A 26,719-nucleotide genomic window follows, 5' to 3' on the forward strand; every position below is an offset into this window, starting at 1 on the left:
TTTTTTTTCATATTGCCTTTAGATTATAAAATGTGTTCTTCCAAATTCTAATAATGATCAGAAAAAAAGTGTATATTTTTAAAATAAGTTCTACCTTTTTAATGGTCACTTTCATGGCTTTCTCCTCAGGTGTTTGTCTTTTTCTCATGTTATTAGTCTTTATTATGCTTAACCATATTTGTTACACCAGGCACTCATCCTGTGATAAGAAAGCAAAAGAGGTATTTTCCTCTTTCAATTATGGGGTAAACCCAGGTGCAGGGAAATTCAAATAAAAACTTCACTGAGATTTCATCTCACCCCAGTTAAAATGACAATCATCAAAACTACAACAGTAATAGCTGGTGAGGAGGTGAGGAAAAGGTCCATTTATCCATTGTTGGTGGGACTGCAAATTGGTCTAACCACTTTGGAAGGCAGTATGAGGGTTCCTTAAAAAGCCACAAGATTAATGGAAATAAGATTAGCTGTGAAATTTGGACGGTAGAGTTAAGATTCCCCTCCAAACACTTGCTCAGACTTTAGTTTCCTAGGGATGTTGCATTGATATCAACACTAAGAAAATGAGCCCTCTTCTACAGCTCCCAGAGGGATATACTTTTTACTCGAAACATATTCTAGCTAAACCCTTAGTCCATCTATCATTATCTAGCTGTGGAAACTTGGGCAATTTATATAATCACATTGAGATTAATAACTGTGAATAAAAAGTAAAGTTATGGTAAACCCAAATTAGAAAGAGTTATTGTATTGAGCATTAAATTTAGTTCACAAACATTTTTATGGGGGAGATATAGAGTTGATTTGTGTCAAGACTTCCAATGAAATTATAAGGTCTGACTCATTCCTACTGCTTAGGGAAAGTTTTCAACTTCTTTGGATTTTAGGTTTTTTTTTTTTTAAAGGTCTCAGAGAAAGAAATTAAGCAGAAGGATTGCCAAACCTGAAGGGAGGTAAGGGACAGGTGCTAGAGAAACAAGAGAGAACTGATCAAAAGTGGTAGGAGAACAACACTCTTTGAGGGTAGAGTTTTACAAGTGTCAGAGGCCTTGTGCTGACAGGAACTCTCACACTACTTTCAGATAGAGAACCAATTGGATAATTGGAGAGGGGCAAGCCAACACATGTGGATGATGGCTACAACACCTCCCAAGGACCAGTAATCCCACCCCAGTGCTTGGCCTTTGAGCAATAAAAGGCAAAGAAATAGTATTCAACTGTGGCATCTCACAGCAGAAGGAGCAGAGGTAACCATGGTGACCATGATAGCCAAAGTACTGTGCATTTTCCCAGTATTCCAACACCAAGTGAGCTTGAGCAGCTCCATAATGAGTAATAACGGATATTCTGCCACCTTGAGTAAGAGGCTATCAGAGTCAGGTTTAATTTAATCTTAAGTAAAATTAATGTGGTATTTCTAACACCTAAGTTGTGTAGAATAAACTCATACATGTTATATGTAAAGTGAGTTACATCATCATAAAATTTTCCTATTGAAATTTCCACACATTTTCTACCAAAATCTTAACTCTCTGCCATCTGCGGATCAGTTTAAGTATTTATAACAACAACAACGAAAAGCTTCTTTGAAAGATTTTGAAACTAAAAGGTTTTAAGTAGAAATTTTATTTCCAAAGGTAAAGGATTTTCAGTTTTGAATATTCAGCAAAATATATGTAATGTCTTATGGAGGGGAAGATTGAGAACTCGGACACTAATTTGAATATCAGCAGCTTTTTCTAGTGGGTGTAGGAATATCTTTGCTGCATGGGAAACTATTTACATAACCACCCACCTGCCCAACAATGAGGATTAAATCCCATTATACTTTCCATTAACCAAATTCTCAGACTACATTTCCTCAAATCTTTATGCAGATGTCAAGACAGTTTGATGCTAAACAACTAAGTGGAAAAGATATAAATTCCAGAAATCTGTCAGCTAGTACTTTTGTATAGTTCATCATAAATATTAATTATCACTCTTCAACAGCAAAATGATAGTAAAAAGATTAATGATCATTTTTTGAACAAATCAAATATCTCCTAGATTTTTGTAATTATGAAGAGATGTAAATTTTTAAATGTATACATTGTGAATGTGGTCCAATGGAAATATCACCAAAGTATTTATAATTTTTTTGTTGTATAGTTAGATACAAACCCCCAAATCAGTATTTGTATTTTAGACAACTGTAAAAGATATCCAGGTATCTTTTTTTGTGCTATTTCATGGCTGCTTGAACTCATTTGTCCCTTGTTCATGCCTCTGCACTGGGTTCTGCAGAATCCTCTCTTGTGGCTGTGCCCTGTTTCTTTGAGGTCTGAGCTAGCAATCCATAAAGTACAGTTGAGAGGTACAGTTCTCCAGTGGAACTCCAACAAATGGAAAACAACTGGTAAATGCTTCTTACCCACCCTCCCTCTTCCCAGCATAGACTGATCTGAAAGGAGGTTAGGCAGCTCCTTGGTGGCTAGGATATCAACAATCAACTGCATGTAGTCAAATTAAAACCATGTCTAGTAATTGGTTCTTCATTTCTCTCAGCCTCGCATACCTTTTCCTTCTCTTCAGCTGTTTGGTATTGAATTTCCCAACAAAGACCTTTCTCTAGAGCTGTTTTGTGTCAAACACATGCTTAAAAAAAAAAAGATACACCAGCAAAAGCCCTCAATATACTTTTCTGTCAATATTTTTACCCAATAGATATGGGGTAAAAATTGATATTGAAGTTCAGAATATATTTTCAATCTATTCTTATTAAAAAAAAAACAAATCTAATATGTTTATGTTACTCTATAAAACATGTAATATTCCTTTTTTTAAAAAAAATAAATGTATCCTCTCCTTTCACTGTCAATTTCAGTATAGATAATAATGATGTGGGTTTCAATAAATGATGATTCCATGTTCAAAGTGTAAGATTTTTAAAAAAGCATTCAATGTACAAAAAAATCAACAAAAGTTAGATAAAGTATATTGTGAAAATGGAAAATGTACAGATGAATTTAACTTTTGTTAAATGTTATTGGGAATTTATCAAAAATATAACAATATATTTTCAAATATTCTCTATTGGTAAAAAACATGGAGAAACATATATTTTGCCATTTAGGAATATAGAGTTAAGTCTACTTAAACCATGTGAAATGCAGTAAAAATATTATTTATTTTGTCTTTAATAATTACTAATTATTAATAATTACTAATTATCATTTTTACAAAGGACTTGTAGAAAAGTTTTCCATACATTTGAATGTGAAATGCCTTCATATAAAATGTTTTGATTTATAGTAGCACTGGATAGGAAAGTAAAACTTTGTGTTGCCCTTAAAATTGCAACTCCTAATGTAGTAACTGCCTACTAAAAAGCCTGTGTTACTCTGAGTAAGTTAGGATGGTGACTAGTGGTAGCTTGTTTTTAGACCTCCAAAAGTTAGTTTTACTCACAAGGTAATGTAGGTGAGATTCAGCTTTAGCATCTCATGTCCCCTAGATAAAACTACGAGAGTAATCACTTTAAATATCTGGAGTATATTCCTTCTTAAAACCTTCCACACTTTTCCATAACCTTATTAGCATTTCCTACTTTTGAGAGTACATTAGCTGACAGTCCACAGTCTATCTCAAGCCCTTCTTCTTTGCCTCATTCTTCTGTGTGTATTCTCTGCAGCAAGAATCCCTTAAGAACTTACTTGTGATTCAGGGTTAGTTGTCTAACCTACTTGTAGGTAACCTGAAAGAGGCATGCATTTACGTGAGTTGATTTCAGCCTGGGAAAGTTTCCAGGAGGAAGTTTGTTTTCAGGAGTACAATATGTATTTTGACCCTGGGATGTACCCCTGTAATCCCAGGGGATTAGGAGAATGAAGCAGAAGTATCACAAGTTCAAAGCCAGCCTCTGCAACTTAGTGAGGCCCTAAGCAACTCAGAGAGACCCTATCTCTAAATAAAATATTAAAAAGGGAGGGGGATGTGATTCAGTGTTTAAGGACCCTTGGGTTCAAGCCCCAGTACCAAAAAAAAAAAAAAACAAGAAGAAGAATACATAGTTCATATACGTATGATATATATGAACTCCTTGATGTGAAAGCTCAGTTTTCTCCTTTATCTTGTATCTGCTTTTATCCATAGTCAAAACCCAATAAATATCTGTTGAACGAATGATCTAGTTAATTGGGGGAAGGTAAAGAGGAAACAGAGAGGACTGACACCATAGGCTAGTTTTAAATTCCATAAAGAGAAGTTATACATGTATAGGAGGAAGAACTTTCCCCAAAGGTCCCTGTGAGACACTGCAGCTCCAGCCATCCTCCTTTCAGTCACAGGGAAAAGTGAAACAGAACTTCCCCTCATTACTTGCTGAAATAAAACTTGGTGACTACACTTTGAGATTGAAATACAACATGGCCTTTGCACAATAATAAAATGAATGTTATTTCTTTTATTATTTCAGTTAAACCAGCTTCAAAAACAACTAAAAGAGAGCTCACAGAGGACACTTTCTGCAGAACTAGCAGATTGGAATCATCAGAAAGTGCTGTCTGGGTATCAAGGCTGCGACACCAAGCAGGTCATTTCATAATATGTATTCTACATCCCCTAGTGTTCGTTTACATTTTGCCCTTTGCCTATACTACCCTTCCTTCCATATATAGCTGTTTATATCCCATTTATATTTCAAATTTCACTATAATTCTATTGTGGAAGCCAGTCAGATTCAATGTCCAGAGTAACATTTGCCAACAAAGAAGGCATTTCTAATCCAAAGGATATTCCCATCCTGCCTGGGTCTCTAAAGGTATTGCCACCAAAATTTCATTCCAAATACTATCCTAAAGCCTCTATAAAACACAACTTTTGAATGTTACTCTTACATATTTTTCAAGGTCCCTTTCCCACATGTATGATAGTTAAGAAGAAAGAAGAGATGAAATAATATTTCTGAAGATCATAGAAGATAACCCCATTTACCTTGGCAATGACTGTGTTTGTGTGGGGAGGAATTGAACACAGGGCCTTCTACCTGCTAGGCAAACCATCTATCACTGAGCTACAACTTCAACTCTTGGCAATGATGTTAAGTACCACAGCAAAAACTAAGACCACAAAAGCAAACATGAGTAAATAGAATTATATCACAGTAAAAAGCTTCCACAAAGATAGACAACATGCAAAGGCAGCCCTATTGATTTGAGAAAAAAAATGTTACATATCTCACATGTAAAGTACACATTTGATATAGTCTTACTATACAAAATTTAGGACTTTTACAAATGAATAGTAGAAAAACAAATAACCCAATGAAAACTGGACAGAAGACCTGAGCAGACATTTCTTCAAAGAAAACAAAAATGTAGCCCAATCAATACTTGAAAATGTGCACAACAAAACTGATCATTAGGGAAATGCAAATTAAAACTGTGGGATAGCACCTCACACTCAACAGAACAGCTGTTATTGAAAAGACAAGAGATAAGACATGTAATCAAGGGTGTGGTTTAACTGAAATAATAAAAGAAAATAATATTCCTTTTATTATGTGTATGTGTATACTGTTGATGAGAATATAGATTGTTTGAAAGAAGTTGAGAAGTTCCCAAAGAAATTAGAACTCGAACTATCATATGACCTGGTAAGTCCCTCCTCTGGGCTTGTACCTAAAGAAGAGAGTACAACCTCATGAATAAGGTACTGAAAGCCCACTGCTTCATTGCTCATAGCAGCAGATATTGGGAAAAAATATTTGCCAGCAGAAGAATGGAGAGAGGAACTGTGGCATACACCTAATGAGATAGTCCAGCCAAATAAAAAGAAGAAAAATATCACCCTGCTATTTGCCACGGGTGGATGCACCTAGAGGACATCATGCTCAGTAAGCTATCCAGACACATAAAGAAAAGCAATAGCGGGGCATGGCAGTGCACACCTGTAATCCTACTGACTCCGGAGGCTGAGGCAGGAGGATCACAAGTTCAAAACCAGCCCCAACAACTTAACATGGCCCTGTGCAACTTAGCAAGACCCTGTCTCAAAATAAAACATAAAAGGGCTAAGGATGTGACTCAGAGGTAAAACACCCCTAGATTAAATGCCTAGTACCCCCCCAAAAAAAAGGAAGACTATTGCATTATTTCACTTGCATTGGAATCTAAAAAAAATCAAAATCTATAAAAATAAAGTATAAAACAGGAATTGGGGAAAGGAAATGGGGAGATGTAGTTCAGAGGATGAATGTATCAGGTATGCTATATGAATAGGCATAGGGATCTAATGTACTGCATAAGGACTTTAGTTGATAAAATTATATCGTATTGGGGATTTGGGTTAAATATGTGGATTTTACTTACTCTTGTCATAAAAAAGTATGTGAGACTATGATATGTTAATTTGCTTCTCTATAGTAATCATTTTACTATCTATACATATCCCATGATATCATATTATAAACCTCAAAAATACAGAATAAAAGTTTTAAAACAACTAAAAAGAATATATATATGTGTGTGTGTGTGTGTGTGTGTGTGTGTGTGTGTGTATATATATATATATATATATATATATATATATATATACACATATAATATATATATATATATTTTTTTTCCATTTGGTTGCAGAATAGTGGCTTCTCACACTCAATTATACTCTCTAAAGAAACTTGAAATGGAGGACCTCTGGTATATCTCTGGTTGTATACATAGTCACATCAGTTGTGACTTTTTTTTAAAAAGAGAGAGAGAGAGAGAGAGGAGAGAGAGATCTTTAAATATTTATTTTTTAGTTAGCGGACACAACATCTTTTTTTGTATGTGGTGCTGAGCATCGAACCCGGGCTGCACGCATGCCAGGCAAGCACGCTACTGCTTGAGCCACATCCCCAGCCCCTAGTTGTGTCTTTATATGTGTACTTAGGGTAATGATGGTAATCTCATTCCACTGTCTTTTCTATCTACTATTTAGATGTGTTTGAGAACTTTAAGAAAAATCAGAAAAAACTCTTCCCTATTTTCATGAGAGCATGAATTTTTAGCCATATAAAATCTGTCCTGATGGGTTTTGGTTATATTTTTATACCTCATGAAAAGAGAAGAAATGTTCGCCAGGACAAGCCTCTAAACTGGAAGCTAATAGCCATGTTATCTTGTGTGCTCTCTTCCTCCACATCATCATTTAGGTTTTAGTGAGGCCAAGAACTAATGACACAAAGAACAGAAGGAACTTTTCCTGTGATTACTGTATATTGTTTAAAGACAGCAAAGAATCAACTATTTGTAGCATTTTGAAAAATCCACATATAAATTTTTACTAGACTTTAAAATTTCTTCTTTGATACTCTGGTTCTACTCAAATGGTCCACTCTCAGAGGGGAAATTAAGAGAATCCTGGGAGAGTCATTATTTGTGAAGTCATAGTTATGAACAAAATCCTTTCTTACAAAGACTTTCAAGCTGCCTCCCTTTAGCTTTCACTCATTAGTGCTGGTTGATACCTGATGCTATTAAAAAAAATCTGATCCTTATCTCACACATCCCTCTCACAAATATTGTAGAAGTACATTGTGATCCCATGAATCCTGGTCCACGGCCATCTTTCCCAGAATTCCTCAACTGTCTCTCATTTCACAGGGTTTAATCAACCTACTTCCATCCTATTTCATATAAAGTAATCAACATTCCTTATAAAAGCTGACAGCACTTGGGTCCCCAGAACAATCCTTGTTGAGAAGAAAAAAAGAAATTCATGACCAAATAGTAGAGAAGGCAGCCGAGTCACTTAAAAGCTAAAATTGTAATAAAAGAGAAAAGAATGATCAGGGAACCAGTTAAAAGACTATTCATGTATTTTTCTCCTAAGAACCATCAGCCAATGCTTCCGTTTGCACAGGGCGTCGGAAAGCGAAGCAAAATCCAAAGGACCATCAGGAAAAGTAACATCTTACTCCCCTAGTCCAGCCGCCGTCCCCTCTCCACAATCTCTATTTGCAATGGAAATCTTACACCTTCTGGATGGGACAGAATGATGTAAATCGATGGCCAAACGAATGGGAAGGCAGCAGCCTATTGTTAGTTCCTGGTTCACTTCCGTTAACCAGTACCAGCTCAAGGGGCAGGCAACTCCATTTCCACCTTCAAAGGAGGAGTTGGGTGGGGCTAGGTTTTGCGCATGCTCCCAAGGCAGGTTTTTGGGCATGCTCAGCTTACCATATAACTGTGCTTTTTAAAAAACTTGGCATTAAAGATAAAGCAACCTTACTTTATACTTAATTGTGAATGGGCTTCTCTAACTACTGCTCTTTCATATTCATTTGTTATTTTTAACCATGCTTTATGTCTTCACTCTGTTTCGAAGAGGCAGCTGGAGCCCACAGATCTAGACCCTCATATGGGTCCTGCCAGAGGAACCATCTACCACAAAGAGAATCAAGACAGTCATCGAAGACAACATTCCAAATTTTTATCCAAGTAGAGAATCCAACAGTTAAACTGTCTGCAAAAATGTAATTTTGTTGTAGGTAGACTGAGATATATAATTATCTTTCTGAAAACACTGCAATTTTATTTTGTTCTAGTAAATAAAGTCAATCTAGATGAGTACAGAAAAGGGTGGAAACTTGGTACTAAGGTAATCAAATACAACTTAAAAATATGACCACACACAATCTATTTTTTCTCTCACCCGAAACAGCTAAAGGACAATACACAGATTTCTAAAAAGATATATGAGGCAATGGTAGATGAAACAGTGCACGAATTCTTTGGAAGATAAAAAGTGGATAAGAAGAGAACAACAGATTCAAAAGAGCTGTGGAACCAAAACACTGGTATCTAGCTGGGGCTGACTGCAGGAACCCAAACCCTTTGAGTTCTCCAAAAACTCAGACGCACAAGCACAGGCACCACAGTATGGAGGAACTGAGAGGATCTGCACACCAAACACAAGGAGCACCACGTGCCCTCAGCTCCGTGTCTTTCCAATTTAAACCACCAATTTCACTGTAATGGTATAGGACTCGTCTTAGGATACAATGAGTTGTCCAGTGAAATCTTCAAATCTGGCTGTCTGAAAAGCTCCCTCAGTGCAAAAGCTGGCTTGCCAACCAGTGCTGTTGGCATGAGGCCCAAAGGCCACCCACCTGTTCACAACAGAGCTGCCTGTCAGCTTTGGGGAATTTCACCAGCACCCTGATCAGACAGAGGACACCAGATGTTTCAGGTAAACTGCTAACAAGAACGAGAGACTCCAAAACAAAATTTTTAAAAAGAGGAGGAAGAAGGAAAAGCAAATGGAGGAAAAAGAGATAATACAGTGGGCAGGGTAACACTTTCTGAAAAGATATAATAAATATCCTCCCTGAGATATATTTTAAAAAGCTATAATAAATGTCCTCGGGGAGGATATTATATCCTTGAAATGGGAATAGGATATGATTAAAACAACAAGCTGAGAACAAGAAAGAGTTCTTGAAGAATATAAATGTGATACTATCATAACAAATTTTAAAGATAAAACACAAGAAAAGTCCAAGAACTGTGTTCTGTAAAATAATGCCAATTGCCTAGATTTTGAATTCTCCATATATTCCATAAAAAACACACCAGTCAACAAGGATAATCAAACCACCCCTAATCTAAGCCTACCACAAAATTAGGAGTCGGGAACTACTATAAACTTCCACTTGAAGGTAAACAGAGAATGAACATCCCAAACCAGCTGAGCTCTGAAGCCCTCACTGGTCTGGGGAGGCAGACAGAGACTGCACAGGAGCAGGACAGTGGGGCTCTAGCAGTGCCAGACAGATGAAGTTCATCCTCCAGAATGAGGTCACCCCAGGAAGGGAGAGCAATGAGGACGTCTGAGATTAGTAGTTCAGAGCAGTGGCTGCTTAGGAATTCAAAGGAAGGGCTGGAAGGAGACGCAGTCAGACATCTAGGGACACTCTGCTCTCGGGTGAGAAAGGGGTAATGCAGACAGCCTTCGACAGTCTATGGCAGGGAGAAAGAGAGAAGCAATGGGAGAAAATTCAGAAGGACAAAACCAAAAGCCTCGCCCAGCCCATTCCCTACCACTAAAGGAAGCACCCTACTGAAGCCACTGTGCTTCTCTGTATTGATGAAAGAAAGAACTCTTTTTCTTGGGCGGGGTGGGGTGGGGTGGGGTGGGGAGGGAGGTACTGGGAATTGAACTCAGGGGCATGAACCACTGAGCCACATCCCCAGCCCTATTTTGTATTTAATAGAGACAGGTTCTCACTGAGTGCCTCGCTTTTGCTGAGGCTGGCTTTGAACTCATGATCCTCAGCTTCTGGAGTCACCAGGATTACAGGTGTGCACCACTGTGCCAGGCTAGAAGGAACTCTTGAATTAAGAAGCTCAGTAAGGGTGAAAGATCTATATAATGAAAATTACAGAACCTTAAAGAAATCAAAAAAAGACCTTAGAAGATAGAAAGATCTACCTTGCTCTTGGATAGGCAGAATTAATATTATCAAAATGACCATACTTCCAAAAGCGCTATACAGATTTAATGCAATTCCAATCAAAATCCCAATGACATTCCTCATAGAAATAGAAAAACAATCATGAAATTCATCTGGAAAAATAAGAGACCCAGAATAGCTAAAGCAATCCTTAGCAGGAAGAGTGAAGCAGGGGGCATCACTATACCAGACCTTAAACTATACTACAGAGCAACAGTAACAAAAACAGCACAGTATTGGCACCAAAACAGACTGGTAGACCAATGGTAAAGAACAGAGGATACAGAGACTAACCCACAAAACTACAATTTCAATCTCCCTGGATAGTCCTGCGGCACTCCCCATCCTGCCCTCTTGCTCCCCCTAGGGGATATACTCAGCCTACTTCCTATGGCTACAGGAACCAGAATTTTAGATAGTGTTACCTGGCTTTCATTTGCTACTTGCAACTCTCCACCTCCCTAAGTACTATCTCTTAGGAATTCTGAACCAATTGGGATCCACATCATGGGACTTCATTTTCATTTTGCCCTTTTAGATTTTTTAGTTATCTCTAGATTGCCCATTCTGTAACTTGGAAATTTTAGCTTGAAAATACCCGAGATGAAAACTATGACAAAAACTAAGCAAAACCATACCTGTTATATTTATACTTAACTTTGGTGTACATATATATATGTCCAAGCCAAATGGCTTTGGCATTTAGTACCCAAAACAGAAGAAAGCCAAGTATTTATGATGAGGCTCAGTCCATACTAGGAACCTTCCCTCTTCCACTCCTTGGACTATGTCTCCTGGCTTCTCTCGCCACTGCTCACTCACAATGTGTCTTTAAGGAACTACCCATTTTTTAAATGAAAACCACTTTATTATAGTAACTAAGAGCATGTAGTTGGAAGTTAAAGAGTGCTCGGATTAGAGTCATGAATCTGATGTTTGGAAAATTTCTTAAGATGGAGGTAAAGACAACGTCTATTTCATTTTTTTGTTATTCTTCTTCTGAAACAACTGGAAAAAGTGCACGTCACACAATGCTTAGCACACAGTAAGCATTCAATAAGTGTTCACTGCATCTTTATCTGTTCTCTGTTTCTGATGTGTTCTCCTTCTAAGACAAGGAACCTGCTTTCCTTTTTCAGGACTTCACTGCTCTATACTGCTTAGATTTATCAAACTATTTATCTAATAGTCTTTTACTATTAGATTCTTTTAATAACTTAAAAAAAATGTCCTGCTGTATTTTGAGACAAGGCAGTGAGTTATCACCCTTGTTCCTGGCAACCATAAATAACTCACAGTCTGGTGGGGAGGAAAGAATCAAGACAGAACCAGAGTGTGATTTCTTGCCATGGCTTGGGCAGGAAGTCCCACCGAGGTCCTCTCCACCAGCCCATAGTTTGTACTGGCCCCAGGATCTGGTCCCATGGCAGAGTTTGTGCCTGTGCATTTCACAATGATGTGCTAGCAGCCAATGTCACAGGGAAACCCCTGACTGAATGCATGGAGCTCCCTCCACTGGGGAAGCGTCGAGCATCTGAGAATTCATCTTCTCTAACTCCTCATGCCCGTGCCTTCACAACAGCCCATGATGAGCTCCTCTCCCAAGGTCCTGTGAAGAAGTGTATTTAGACACCTACAGTGTACACGTACCTCTCTCTCAAGCTTTCACCTTCCATTTGAAATTGCCTCTTCAATAGTGTGAAAATAAAATGCATAGTCTGCCCGGCCACCATGACAGATGAGCATGCAGAAGACTCAAAACAGACAAGGCCAAGGACTCCACAGTTACTCTCTAAGATAAACAAAAGTCAAGCAAACAAACAAAACCTAGGGCTCTTATTTCAGGTTCTAGTACCCCCAAATCTGTGACCCTTTCCTGCAGGTCAGTGAAACCCTAAAAAAACCAGCACCTTCCCTGTCTGCAATGCTGATGTGTAAAGATACAGATGTGAGAAAACTGCCATTTTTAAACTCATGCTTGGGCTAGTTGTAAATTTGATGATTCTGCTTGTAATACTGTGTAATTTTTTCCCTTTCATATACCTCTTGAATTTTTTGTTTGATAAGCTGATCCTTTCAAAGCCTGGGTTTTCTTGCAAACTTTTCTAATTCCTTTCTTTTCTGAGTCTCCCTCTAACAATAATGTATATTGATTTTTACTACAAATTCTGTTGACTAAAGCCTACATTATCTTCATCTTTCTAATTTCTATCCCTATCTTCCTAATTTCTACTCTCATCTTTCAAGCTTAAAGGCTTAAAGCCATCTTGGAACTTGCTCTCTCTCACTGCCTGCCTCAAAACAAGAGCCAACTCCTGTCATTACTCTGCAGTTTCCTACAGCAGACTTTCCCACAGCTACTACCTTTTCTCAGACATTTATTACTCTCTTCATGCCTGAATCATGCTAGATACTAGGGGTTGATCTCTCTGCATCTAATCCCACAGAAGGACCTGAGGTATATTATAATATAGGTTCAATTTTATCTCAAAGGCTGCTGCTAAGGAATAACTCTAAACCTCCTACCAAAAGAGAGCTCTCTAGGATATTCTAAGACAGCATTTGACTCCCATCTAATTTTTCCTTCTTCAACAAATTAACTCTAGTGCTTTCATCCCTATATCCTATGGCATAATTTTGAATTCCTAATCTTGTTCACTCATCTCTGAGTATGGAATGAGTACTGTAAGTCACTACTCAAAGGGTCTGGGATTAAGGAGGAGGTATGATACTAATCATCACTGATTTAAAAAAAGGAAGAAAAATAAAAGAACTTAAACAAATTCTCTCTGAGGTAACTCTTGGCACACTCATCTTTAGAAGCTATGAAGAGATTAGATCCATGATGTTCAGTTACATGCTCAAAGTCATACATCCAATAAGGGATAAGATGTGAATTTCAATCCAAGTTAGATGGTTCAAAGCTCATTTATTCTATTTTCTCCGCCTTTAAATGCCACCCTCATTTTTAGCTTGTATGGCACCTTGCATGTAGTTAGGTACTGAGAGGGTAAGAATTAGGCCAATGAAAAAATGTGTAATTTGCAACAATGGGTGGTTAATGCTGGTCCTTTTTTTTGCATTCTCATCCACAGAGAGTACTGGTTATAAATCATGAGACTAAAAAGAACACATTTTACCTGGAGGTCAGGATCAGCCAAAGGTTTCTGGGCTCCCAGAGTAAAATGATCTCTTTCTATGATCGTGTTGGTGAGCTGCAGTTTGGAGGCTGCTTTCCTATAAACTATTTCTTCCACAGTGTCTCGGCCAATCAGCTGGATCACCTTCACAGCCCTGTACGGGAGTCAAATAAGAGCAGTGTTAGCAGTCTGCAAAGCTGGGGAAAAAGCATGCCAGGAAAATACACCCAAAAGGAAGCAGAACCAAATGCCACATTCAGGGAACAATGAAAAGGACATTGCTCATTGGGACCTGAGCATTTGTTAGAGAAATCTGGCCTCACCTTCTTCCTGAACTTTTCCCCGAAAGAGGAAGAGGAAGGAAGACGAAGTGACCACTATTGAGCCTTCATCTGTAGCCAGGTTATCCCTGGCAGGCATGTTACCTCAAGTCAAAGGGTAGCTGAACACAACTTTGTTTCCTCTTTGTGGTACTGGGAACCCAACCCAGGGGAGCTTTACCATGAAGTTATTATCCCAGCCTTAAAAAAAAAAAAAAAGTTTTGAGACAGGATTTAGGTAAGTTGCAAGGTTGGCTTTAAACTTGATCTTCCTGCTTGAGTCTCCCATGCTGATAATGATTACAGGCATGTGCACCCACTGGCTTTAACTTCATTTTTAAACTGAATTAGGATCTAACGTGAGAAACATGAACTAAATAAATTCTAAGTTTCTTCTAATCATTTTGGAATTTAACTGTTCTTTTCAACAAAGTGAGTCTGAACTGATCATGTGACCACTGATCCCCCAACATGACTGTACAAGCCAGCAGCACAACGGGGTTCAAACCCAGTGGTCTCTAACTCCAACGTGGCACTCTTGTCAGGACTACACGGTCCACCTTCCTCCCCAATCCACAGCTGCAAGCCAAAAGAGCAGAAAGGTGCCAATGTCTAACTCACTCACTTGTTCTGGCCAATTCGGTGAGCTCTGGCAGCTGCCTGCAAGTCATTTTGAGGATTAAAATCACTGTCAAAAAAATAACAGTATCTGCTGCTGTTAAGTTCATGCCAACTCCACCTGAAAACCATACAAAAAAGGAGCATGATCAGCAAGACACAAATAAGGAACTAGAAACACACAAGGCAGGACTGTGTCCTACTGAAAATCTGAAATCAGTCCAACTGACTGGTTTCATCCTTCAAACGGACATTTCTGCCCCAAACTTCAGGTTTTGACCACCCTACAGTGGTCAAAAGTGCTACCTCACCTTTCATTGCGTGAACTGGGAAAATTTAATTATCAAATATAACAGAATGAGAGGTAAGCAGAAGAAAAAGATGCTTAAGTTAATTGCATGAAGACATTTAATATTTGTTTGAAAACCTTGATTGGATTTTGCTTCAAACAGTCTGTGAATAAGGACACAAGTTATTTCAGAAAACAGCTCCAAAAATAAGTGTTCTGGGGGCTGCAGTTGTAGCTCAGTGATAGAACACAAGTGATAGAACACGTGAGGCACTGGGTTCCTTCCTCATCACCACATAAAAATTAAAAAAAAATAAAGGTATCATCTGTTATGGTTTAGATGTGGTGTCCTCCAAAATCTCACATGTGAGAAAATGCAAGAAGGTTTGGAGGAGAAATGACTGGGATATGGCTTTAACCTAATCAGTGAATGAATCCCTAATGGGATTAACTGAGTGGTAACTGGGGCAGGTGGGTGTGGCTGGCGGAAGGGGTTCAGCAGGCACATGGCTAAGGGGTATATATTTTGTATCTGGACAGTGGAGCCTCTCTCTCTCTGCTTTCTGATCATGATGTGAGCTGCTACCCTCAGTCACACACTCCTGCCAGGATGCTGCCTCCCCTGGAGCTCCAAGGAATGGAGTCGGCCTTCTATAAACTAAGACCTCTGAAACCATGAGCCCTCCAATAAACATTCCTCCTCCACAGTTGGTTCTGGTCACAGAGGTGAAAAAGCTGACTAAAACAGTGCCCATCTACAACTAAAAATGTATCTTAAAACAATGAGAGAGGTCTGCAGTGGACAGTAAGAAACACACATGACCACACTTGCAGCTTCAACAAGGTAGGAAGACCTGACGCTAGCTATGATTAGAGCAGATGATACCTGCCTCTGAGTGGAGAAAACCTGAGAGTGTCTTCCTGTACTGGTTTCCACACTGATCAAAGAAGATGTCGTAAAATCAGTTCAAGACAAGAACACTCAATGCAACAACTCTCTGGTCTTTCTCCAATGGTGCAGGAAAAGGCCAAAAGAGCACTTTGGGTTCAGGAATTTAGAGTACTAAGAAGCAAACCACACGCTTCTCTTTGATAAATGTGGAAACTGTACAGAACACACTCTAGCCAGGGTCGTTGGAGCTAAAACAGGCCTAAAAGGGCTTGTTCCAAGAACTGAACGAAGGGTTCCTTTCCACAAGGACTACTAACTCCCGGCTGGATGTAAGACAAGCCAGGCAGGAACATTCTCATTGAAGTCTTCCTATAAAATCAAAGTTGGAATAAAGAAATACTAATGACTGAATACGGAGAAAGGCTAAGTTATACCCAGTAATAAGAGCTACACTTCTACTTTACTACTGCCAAGCACTGCTCATGACACTTTACATGCGTTGACTCTTTTAACCCTCACAACAACCCTGTGTCCTTGCTAGCACTATTCTCATTTTGCAGATGCTGAAATGGAAACAGCTAGATTAAGGGATTTATTTGAAGTTGCACCACTAGAAGATAAAACAGTCAGGATTCCATCCCATATTCCAGAATCTGAGGTCATTACTCCTGGGACAGAGACAGGGTCTCACAGTGTTGCCCAGGCCGGCCTTGAACTCCTGGGCTCAAGCCATCCTCCTGCTTCAGCCTCCTGAGTAGCTAGGACTGTAGGCATGCACTACTGTGCCAGGCTCCAGAACCTTTTTATCCACTGTATGCTAAATATCGAGGCAGTCATCTCATTTGAAAATGTGTTTGTGTTCCATAAGAATTATCTTTCTTGGGCTGGGGATGTGGCTCAAGCCGTAGCATGCTCGCCTGGCATGTGTGCGGCCTGGGTTCGATCCTCAGCACCACATACAAACAAAGATGTTGTGCTCGCCGAAAACTAAAAAAAATAAATAATTCTCACTCTCTCTCTCTAAAAAAATAATAATAATAATAAAGTTGCTTTGTCATCACTAAAAAAGTTTAAAAAAAATAATTATCTTTCTCTTGAGTTAATAGTGGCTAGTGCAGCCCTTCTTCACCAAAGACGATATCTTAAGCTGCATTTAGTTGTTTGGGACATATTCCTAAGCTTTCGCTGCCATCTGCCGGCAACATGTGGTAACAACCTCGTGGAAAGCTGGAAGGAAACATTAAATGAAAACGCGGCACAGCTATAGCTACAACATGATGGCACGTATGACAGTGTGTGGAAAAGGCTAATGTCCAGGACTGCTTCAGCTCCTAGATAATCTACTCTGAGGCCTCCAAGGAGATTAACTAATTTTAGATGTTTCAAACATTATTTGCTCTCTAAATATGAAAAATAAAATCTTAAAACGCGGGGCTGGGGATGTGGCTCAAGTGGTAGCGCGCTCGCCTGGCATGCGTGCGGCCCGGGTTCGATCCTCAGCACCACATACAAACAACGATGTTGTGTCCGCCGATAACTAAAAAATAAATATTAAAAAAATTATCTCTCTCCCTCTAAAAAAAAAAAAAAAGAAATCTTAAACACATAAATGGAATTCCTCTCCCAACACTGACCATGCCTTTGACCAGATCCTTTGAGCTTCCCCAAAGACTAATCATGAGACAATGGGACTGAATGACAGGGTGTGGTATATGACCTGGGACGAGACTGGACCAAAGGAATCTGATTGTATCTTATTATTGGCTTTAAGAGAGAGGTAAGACACACACTGGAGAAATGATCTCCTGATACTCAAGGGTCATATCTAACACTTCTTTTATAGACCCATATAGTACAAAGCACTTACTAAGTGCTTTCTACATAAGGGTGACCTTTCATTCCATAAAGACATTAATCTCTTTATCATCAAGGACACAATTCCTGTTTGTGTTCCTATATCTATTCCATCAGGATTACCATCAAAAAAATAAGATCATGAAACTCAGACTATGAATTCAAAATTAATTTAGGGCTTTTTGATTCAGAATGTAAGAAAAATTCCATTTCCCCAAACCAATTTCAAATTATTTAATACTATGTGAAAGCAACTGGCAAAACCACAAGTGTCATTTATTTATGATTAAGTCATATGGACAATACCATAATAATTATAAATAGCTGTCAGTTTCACTCTAGTCACATTTTAAACAACAAATCTTTATTAAACTTTATAACACTCTTCCAGAGGTACTCCTGGAGGAAGGGAAACTAGAAAAGAGATTATCTTATTTTCCAAATTCATGGCTGGGAAGGAGAATGAATGAATGTGAATAAAACTTCCCCAAAATTAAAAACAAAACAGGACATTCCCGGTCAGTGGTCTAAGTGGATTAGAATTACTTTCCAACAGGCCCAGGTTTCAGCCTCCCTTCTCACGATCACAGCTTCACAGGTTGAACACAAAAGAGCTCCACACGAGAAGTCCAGTACTAGGCTACGTAAGTGCTTCGATTCTCTCCTTTTTCAATACTCCTTGGTAAGAACCTCTCCTTTCAGAGAATTAGGGGAAAACGTACCAGTGGTGGGATGACTGTCTGCTTCCTCAACACCCATGGGCTTACCTGCCCTGGTGCTCAGGAGAAAAACAAAGATGGGCTGCTGTCCAAAGTTCTTGATGGCCAGGTGTCTCTCTTCGCCTCTCACAGAACCGTCCACACGCTCATAGCTGTAGCCTTTACGTAGAGAAGACAACAACCACACAGGTCCTTACTCTTTGCAAGGACTCTTAGGAAATAAAATAATCGAGTCATTCCTAAGCCAACAATGCCTATTTGTCCTTTCCACACCCAAGCCAGCCCTACTTTCAATAAAGCCCAAGGGAAAGATCTCAATTGTTTTATAACTTGATCTTGTTTCTTATTTTATGTGGTACTGAGGATTCAAACCAGTGTCTCTCACATGCCAGGTAAGGGCTCTACCACTGAGCCACAACCCCAGTCTGAAAGATCTAAATTTAGGGGAACAATTCATCACTTCACCAAAAAAATCACCATAACATACTATCCTGGGTTTTAAAACCACAGGCAGCCAAAGTCTTTGGCATTTGCAGAGTTAATATTTGGTTTTGACTCTTCCCAGGCCACCCTAAATATCCACACGCTGGCAGTTAGTGACTGCTGAGACACAATCCTGACTTAGGCAAGCAGTTAAGACAAGCACTTGGGAGCCTGCCTGATGACCCAGCACCTGCTTTTCAGCGAAGCTCTAGGGCTCTCCACTTGTCACCACGCATCAGGTCAGGAAGGGGAATTATAATCTCAAGTCATGTTTTGGCACTCGAGATTCCTCAATGTGCCAGTAGCTGAAGTGTCCAGTTACTGCAGTACTTGGGGGGCATCAAGTGGATCTGAGAGACCACTCTCAACTAAACTTTAAAACAGTTATTTCTGCAGCTGATACTCTCCCACAGGCTCAAAAATCAACCCCTGTTCAAGCTCTGTCCCATTATCCCACATCAATTTTATTATATATTAAGCAGAGTTCTCAAGTAACTGCCTACATTCCCTATTGTCACCGAAATAATTGCTCTCACCCTCCCTCTGCTTTATTTGTGGGATCTCCATACTATCTATCTTCCTTTTCTTACTAATCCTGCATAAGTACACAACTGCTGAGCTGTCGAGAGATGCTGCAAGTGTTTGTCGCTGAAACTCGACTCACACATTTTTGAAGCCACTCAACATTTTCACATCTGCTCCATACCCATCACCTGCATCACCTGGTGAGAATGTGGGTGTTACTTCTGCCCATGCGTCTCTACCCTGCTGTCAATCTTGCTTCACACACCACTGTCCACTCTCCTCAGCCTTTTCACCTTCTTTGTCTTTAACCTTTTCCTCGGTAACCTTCCCACACCCCTTATGACTCTCAGATGATGTAGTGGCCAAGGGGAGTCACCTTTGCAGTCCATATAGTCCTGGAGAATATCCAACATCTGGGTCATCTGAGAGAAGAGTAAGATGCAATGGCCCCTGGCAAGAAGAAGAAAAGGAGAAACTGCCAACTCTAGTAGTGTTTACGGGGAGTGACCCTCAGGCAACATGACAAAGAGGACAACTTTACACATAAGGGAAATGCTAAAGTAGAAATATCAATGTCCTGTAACTTTCTCAGAAACTCTGAATACTTTATACAAGAAGACAAAGTGCCTCCACATGTAGCTGCATCCCTCAGAGCAGTCCCAGGGCACCTGTCAATTCACCAGGGAGTGTGGAAGCCCTGGTGTAACCAAGGAGCCTCTTTCCGGAATATCACTTCACTCAATGAAAACAGAAGTTTCATTTCAATAGTAAAATAAATATACATGTGAAGAATAAAGGCAAGGTACAAATATGTGTGCACCCGCTCCCCAAGATCCTGAAGAGCTATGGAAGGCTATCTACTGCTATTCTCTACTTGGCGGTACAAGTCATTACCATCTAGAAAAGTCGAGAAGCATCATGTTAGAGAAGCAATCCCCCATGGTACACAAGAAACTTACATATAGAGAGTGAAGAAAGGAAAGGATAATTCAAAATAATGTAGAAGAAACAAAGTCAAGGTGACAGCCCTTATCATCAGACATTGTTTTAAATTTGCCTGAACAAACAAGGACAATGCTGTCAAAACAATTTTTTTTTTTTAAGAAAACGAACTTACCTTAAGGTTGACAGGAGAGTAAGACCAAGAGTTAGGGAGAACATCAGCCAGACTCTAGCCCCAAATTGTTGGAAAAAGCACTAAGTTTGAAGGTGAGTACCTCGATTCTTATCTCTCTCTGCCACTTACTACCTATATGACATTGGGCATGACCTTTTGAGGTCATGAAAAACTTGGATGGAAGGTATCTATAGGTTCTTCTCCATCTCTAACACACACACTTATGGTAGATACATCAAAGGCCATAAAATACAGTAAGACGTGTAATTATGATTATTAACAATTTTTTATATTTACGTTTTAGTCATAGTTGAACACAATACCTTTATCTATTTTATTCTTTCAATTTCTTTAGTTGTAGATGGACACAATAACTTTGTTTTATTCATTTATAGTTTTGTACGTGGTGCTGAAGATCGAATCTCCTGCCTCACGCATGTGAGGCGAGTGCTTAGTCACTGAGCTATTTATTTATTTTTGTGTGGTGCTGAGGATTGGACCCAGGGCCTCGCATGTGCTAGCTAGGCAAGCACTCGACCACTGAGCCACAACTCCAGCCCCAAGACATGCAATTATTTAATTTGCAAAAGACTGGGCAATTTTGACAAATCTGAAGTGATAGGTTAGTTCAGGCCACACCTGGGGCAATCATCCTAAAGGCACAATTCTGAAATTCTTGAGTCTCTGGTCTTTTCCTAGACTCCCCCTTTCCTGTGGTGATGAAGATGTACATGCTGGATACCAGGCTGCTGAACACTAACCAAATGTCATCTTCTGATACACAACTTGCATTTCTGGGAAAGAGTATTCCCCAACTACGCCTTGAGTTTAAATCAAATCCCAAAGATTAACAAAACCAATGTTTACTCAACCTTTATTATGTGTCAGTTCAATTCAAGGAAGCAGCAGGCAATTTTAAAAGAAATGCTCAATGTTGACTCATCCTTGTGGATGCAACCAACATAGCTGGACTGATGAGGTGAACATACACTGATCAACAAGGTAGCAGAGTAAGGTAGGGCTTGCCAAGTCCTGGACTGGGATCCTAAATGCTGTAGGAATTCAGGAAAGAAAGGATAAAGGTGGAGGAGTGGGGTTGGATGAGATGGAATGGGGTGGGTGTACAGTTGCATAGAAAGTAGGCCCTGAATTCCAGGCTTCTAAAAAAGGGAACTTGAATCAGTCTCAAGAATCAGTAAGTTCTTCATTACTCAGGTTTGAACCAGTCACTCCCTGAGAGCAATACATGTCAACCTATTCCTACCTGGAATGCAGGAATGCCAGCAGCTTATCCAGCAGGTGAAGTTTCCCACTAGCCTCAATCAGGTGGTCTCCAACTTCAAAAGGCTCTGGCTCCACACCTGGAAAGCAGAGAGCCCAATCCTAATTGTGTGCCCTGAGTCAGGGCAAAATTCTTGAGTAGAAAACCCAATAGGTAGGCAACAGAGAGAGCCCAAGCTCTTTCTAATGCAGTAGGCCCTTCAGTCTCACCTATTCAAGGCATTTTCTAATTATTTGCTTAATATCAACTGCAGAGCCTGGCACATCCAAAAAGTCTAATAAATATTTATCTAAGAAACAAACTCACTCTTTAGGAAACTGAGGGAAAGGAAGATGCCAGAGAGCAAGAAGATCCACAAAGGAAATTCAAAGGCTCTCACTCTAGATAAGAAATCAAGAAATAGGCTTAGGTGTGTATAAAAGTGATTCTCAAGGTACAGACGGCAGTCAGAATATTCTGGAAGATGTCCTTCAAAACCTATGTTCCTAATGCCCCTTCTCCCTTAAAAAAAAAGTTCTAATGTGCACTTGATTAAAGTTCTGTTAAACTTTTAAACAGCTCCTAATGGTACTTGGCAGACTCCTTAAAACAAGTACAGCAGACCTTTTGCAATCTTTCTACACTAGGGAATTCCAGGGCCAGAGAATCGCCCATCAGAGTGCATCCAAAAACCCCAATGGGAATGAAAATGAAACACTACACATAAACTTGTGGCAACAAGAGCAGTGCTTAGAGGGACATGTACAGAAGTCACTAGGATGAAAGGAGAGAGCAAAGGGCACAGAGCAGGAGCATGCAGGCAGGAAGAAAGGCAGGAAAAACTGCTACCCCAGAAGCTGAGTGAAGAGCGTCCCAAGGAGGAAGCCATCTGCTGTGTCAAGGGATCTGAGAGGTTAATGAAACGTGAACTGACAATGCCTGGGCATCACAGAGAACACAGGGAACTGGGCGTAGTGACCGAGAGGGCTCAAGACGAAAGGAAATCCAATCCTGAAGAAGGGTCAGATGACCCATTATGACCCATTCTGTAAAGCTGCCAGTTTTCCTCTCCACAACTGTCACTATCATGAAAGAAAGAAAAGCTCCCTCCCCTCCAAAAAAGCTTAGAAACATTTCTAGATTGTAGAAAAGTAGAGTCAAGGCAAATGCAATGGATCCTGCATTAAGAGAGAAAAAGGAAAGCAGCTTAAGGGATATTACAGGACATGTGAAGAAATCTTCAGTATGAATAACACGAGATATCATTAATATAGAGAAAATGTGAAGAAGCAGAGTAGACACATAAATGCAGCAGTTCTGTTGAAGAGTCCCGCTATGATTTTGGTTACAAAACTACGAATGAAAAATAATGGGGGGAAACAGGACACTGGCTCACCATCAAACAAATACGGGTGATCCACGCACTTTCGAAGCTGGGATAAGATATTCTGAAGTTTAACTTTCCTTGCCATCTCATTTTCAAATGCATCTGAAATTTTGAAGATAGAGAGGAAAAGGGACTAACAAATCAAAACACAAACATAACCTTACTCATTTCATAGTATTTCACTCAAATTTATACTAACCTCCCAAATGGCAATCAATTGCACTGAGAATTAAAATCATATCCATATGGGATTTTCTTACTCCTCACTTTGTTTTGAGAAGGAAGTCTACAAGGTGAACTTAGCAGTGCTTTGTTAAAACAATTGTAAACTTCTAAAATTTCTTCTTTAACTGCTATTGTGGTTTTAAGAGGGGAGAAAAAAAAGCAAATAGAGGATAAAAATCATGAGTAGACACTTAAAAGTGTTTGCTATATTGCAGGCAGAAGAAAAACCATGCAAGAGGAAAAAGGGAAATTACATCATGCAACAACCAAGTCTTAGCTACACTTAACACTGCTATTGTTCCACGTCAGGTGATTGGCATATCATTCAGAATACAAAATTCTACCTTATATTCTTGCTACACAAAGTGAGTGTAATCATAAAATATTTCCCTGCACAAAAATCACATCCCCATTTAGTTTCTTAATGGACCAAGTGCCCTCTGAATACCTAGGTCTTTCATCAAAATAGCCTTGTAGTATTTTTTCTGCAATGCTGACATGCCATGGTATATCACTACTTCTGTCTTCTTGGGAAGTTCTTTAGCTACCGCTGCTTTCACTCTCCTCAGCAGAAACGGCTGCAAGAGGTTGTGAAGTTCACTTGCTGTGGAAAGAAAAACATAAAAGAGTGTGGTACAAAAATACAGCAGAGGCACCGAACTACTAGAGAACATGGAGCAACTCACTTTCCTCATTTTCATGCTAATTCTGCGTTCTAGGTCAGTACAGTAAGTTTTCACAGTTACAGATGCTCCTGGACTTACAAAGGGATTACATTCCTATAAACCCATCACAAACTGAAAATATCTTAGATGTAAAAAATGCCTTGAACGGACCTAACATACCAAACACCACAGCTCAGCCCACCCTACCTCAAATGTGCTCAGCACTTACATTAGTCCACTCAGGAAAATAATCTAACCCGAAGCCTCTTCTATGAAAAACTGTGAATACTTCATGTAATGTGCTGAATGCCTGTGACTAAACAACTGAAAACACAGAGCACTGTGTGGTATCAGTTACTTACCCTCAGGGTCGCTGAGTCATTGGGGAGTGGTGCCTCGCTGCTGCCACCCCGCCTCACAGGACAGTACCTTACAACCTACCCCAAGCCTGGGAAAAGACTGAAACTCATGCCTTCTTATGGCTGAAGAGCATCCCATACTGTCTACACCACATTTCCTTTTTATCTGCTAATGGACATCTAGGTGAGCTCCACATTCCGGGTACTGTCAAGAGTGCTGCAATGAACACAGGAGCACAGACATCTCTTGACGCGTCGATCCCCTTCTTCGACTATACCCAGTATGGGACTGCTGAATTGTACAGCAGTTCTATTTAGTTTTCTGAGGAAACGCCATCCTGGTTTTCACGATGGCCGTACCATCTCCATTCCCACCCGGGTGTCTCAGATTTCCCCTTCCACCACAGCCTTGCCAGCGTGTGGTGTCTGTAATAACCATTCTAACGGGGGAGGAGGTTTCCCATTGTGTTCCTGATTTGCACTTCCCTGATGATTATATTGAACATTCTAATAACAATAATGCATTTTATATCTTAAACCAGTTAGAATCCAGAATTTTGAATATATTCACCATAAAGAAATGATCAAGGTTTTGCTATATGATATGCTAATGACCTAAGTGATCACTATGCAAAACATCAACAGGTATAAATATGTACCTCAAACATAGGTACAAATAGGTACACCAATAAAAATTTGAAATTCAAAGTACAGTTTCTATTGAATGTTGCTGCTTTTGTAAAGTGGTAAAGTCAAAAAATTATAAGCTGACCCACCATAATTAGAGGACCAATCATTTCTCCCTTTCCTGGTTTCTTCCTATTCCTTCTGGACTTGTTACTGGCTTTTAATCCCCAAAGTACAACACTCAAAGAACTGGATTCTTCTTAGGAATAATCTCATTTTCAAGACACTGTTTTCCAGGGTACTCTTCATTTCATCTCACTGATCAGCATACAGCCTAGAAATGCAGGGTGAGCAATACTGTCTCCATGTTTACGACAGTTAAGTGAGGCTCAGAGAAATCAGGCCACTTATCCAAGGACACACAGGTGAATGTGAAAATGGCGAGCATTAAAAGTGGATTTTTAAAAACTTCTAATCCCTTGTTCGTTTACAGGCATCTTAGACTTCAAAAGCTACACTAAGTTGGAAGTATACATCATGTAAGAAAACCAGAAACAGAAAACAAAAATACAAGCAACCTGTTAAATGTGAAATTCAGATAAACAATTCATAGCTCTTCAGTACCAGTGTGTCCCTTGTCATTTGTAATTAGATGTCACATATCTGACAACTCTAAACATGGGAGTAATCAATCAGAGCAGGTTTGCAGGTCATCTTTACCCTGTGGTTTGGGAATTTTTGCTCCAAGAACCCTCTGCAACTCATATTTAACCAGCTCACACATAATCACTGGGTGGCCCCCTGCCATCTGTTTTGGACAATCATCCTAGGGTATTCAGATATTATGGGAATGTTCCACAAGGCAGAGTGGCAAAGGTATAAGAAAAAGCTACGGTTATATGAATGAAGGCTTCCCTTTTCCCTTCCACATCCCAATCATCTCAAACTTCTGGTTAAAAGAAAACAGCAGTGTTGCAGAATTCTTAACAGTAGTCTGGGTCTATAGCATGCACTTACTTTTCTGCACTGGCAAGTGGCATGGAAAGTTAACAAAGTCTATAATTTTTATAAATTACAAGTTGAAGCCGCATGGTAACATGAACTTGAGGCATGAGGATGGTAAGCTGAAGGCCAGCCTATGAAACTGAGCAAGATGCTGTCTCCAATTTTTTACAGAAGGACTGGGAATGTATCCCTGTGGTAGAGCACCCCTGGGTTCAATCTCCATACCACAAAGAGAAAAAAAAATTAGAAGTTGGTTTTTAAAAAAGCACACATATCAGTGGGTACTTTCTACTTTTTCCAAAAGTGAACCAATAAGCCTCACTGCAGAATCATGTAACAAACAAGTAAGAGCCATGGATAGCAGACAAGTGGACACCACATGAGGGACCATCATCTGCCTTATATCTGTGGTGGTTTTTCTCCCTGGAAGGCATTCTCCGGTTATTGATTCTCTTCCTTTTCAATCTACAACTCTTATGCATTAGGGAAGTTTCTGTGTCAAGATCTCTTGGGGATAATTTGCTGAATGGGAATTAACCTGATTTGGACTCTTTTTCAATATCCCGGTAACGTTCAACAAAATCCTCCATCTGTTCCTTGGAAAACAGGTCAGGTTCCACAAAACTGAGGAGAGAGTAGAGTTCTTAGAGGCTGTTCTGGATAGGAGTTCCAGTCAACAGGAGACTGAAGACCACCAAGAACTAGAATATGTAAATAAACACAATTAAAAATCTCTACCACTGGGAAGCAAAA

The 26,719-nt window shown here is 39.6% G+C and overlaps 1 pseudogene across 1 annotated transcript in view; it reads right to left on the reverse strand.

Moving 5' to 3' along the window:
• LOC308640444 (chromodomain-helicase-DNA-binding protein 1-like) overlaps positions 1-26,719 on the reverse strand; it is a 51,727-nt pseudogene that overhangs the window by 13,334 nt on the left and 11,674 nt on the right. The window contains exons 5-12 of the transcript XR_014024362.1: positions 26,505-26,667; positions 23,759-23,914; positions 23,095-23,187; positions 21,702-21,798; positions 19,697-19,770; positions 18,361-18,471; positions 14,566-14,679; positions 13,621-13,774 (exon numbers count right to left, since the gene is read on the reverse strand). The product of XR_014024362.1 is annotated as a chromodomain-helicase-DNA-binding protein 1-like (transcript). The remainder of the gene's footprint in view (positions 1-13,620; positions 13,775-14,565; positions 14,680-18,360; positions 18,472-19,696; positions 19,771-21,701; positions 21,799-23,094; positions 23,188-23,758; positions 23,915-26,504; positions 26,668-26,719) is intronic.

Source organism: Spermophilus citellus (genome assembly GCF_964194105.1).
Source record: "Spermophilus citellus genome assembly, contig: SCAFFOLD_58, whole genome shotgun sequence".
Classification (NCBI taxonomy): domain Eukaryota; kingdom Metazoa; phylum Chordata; class Mammalia; order Rodentia; family Sciuridae; genus Spermophilus; species Spermophilus citellus.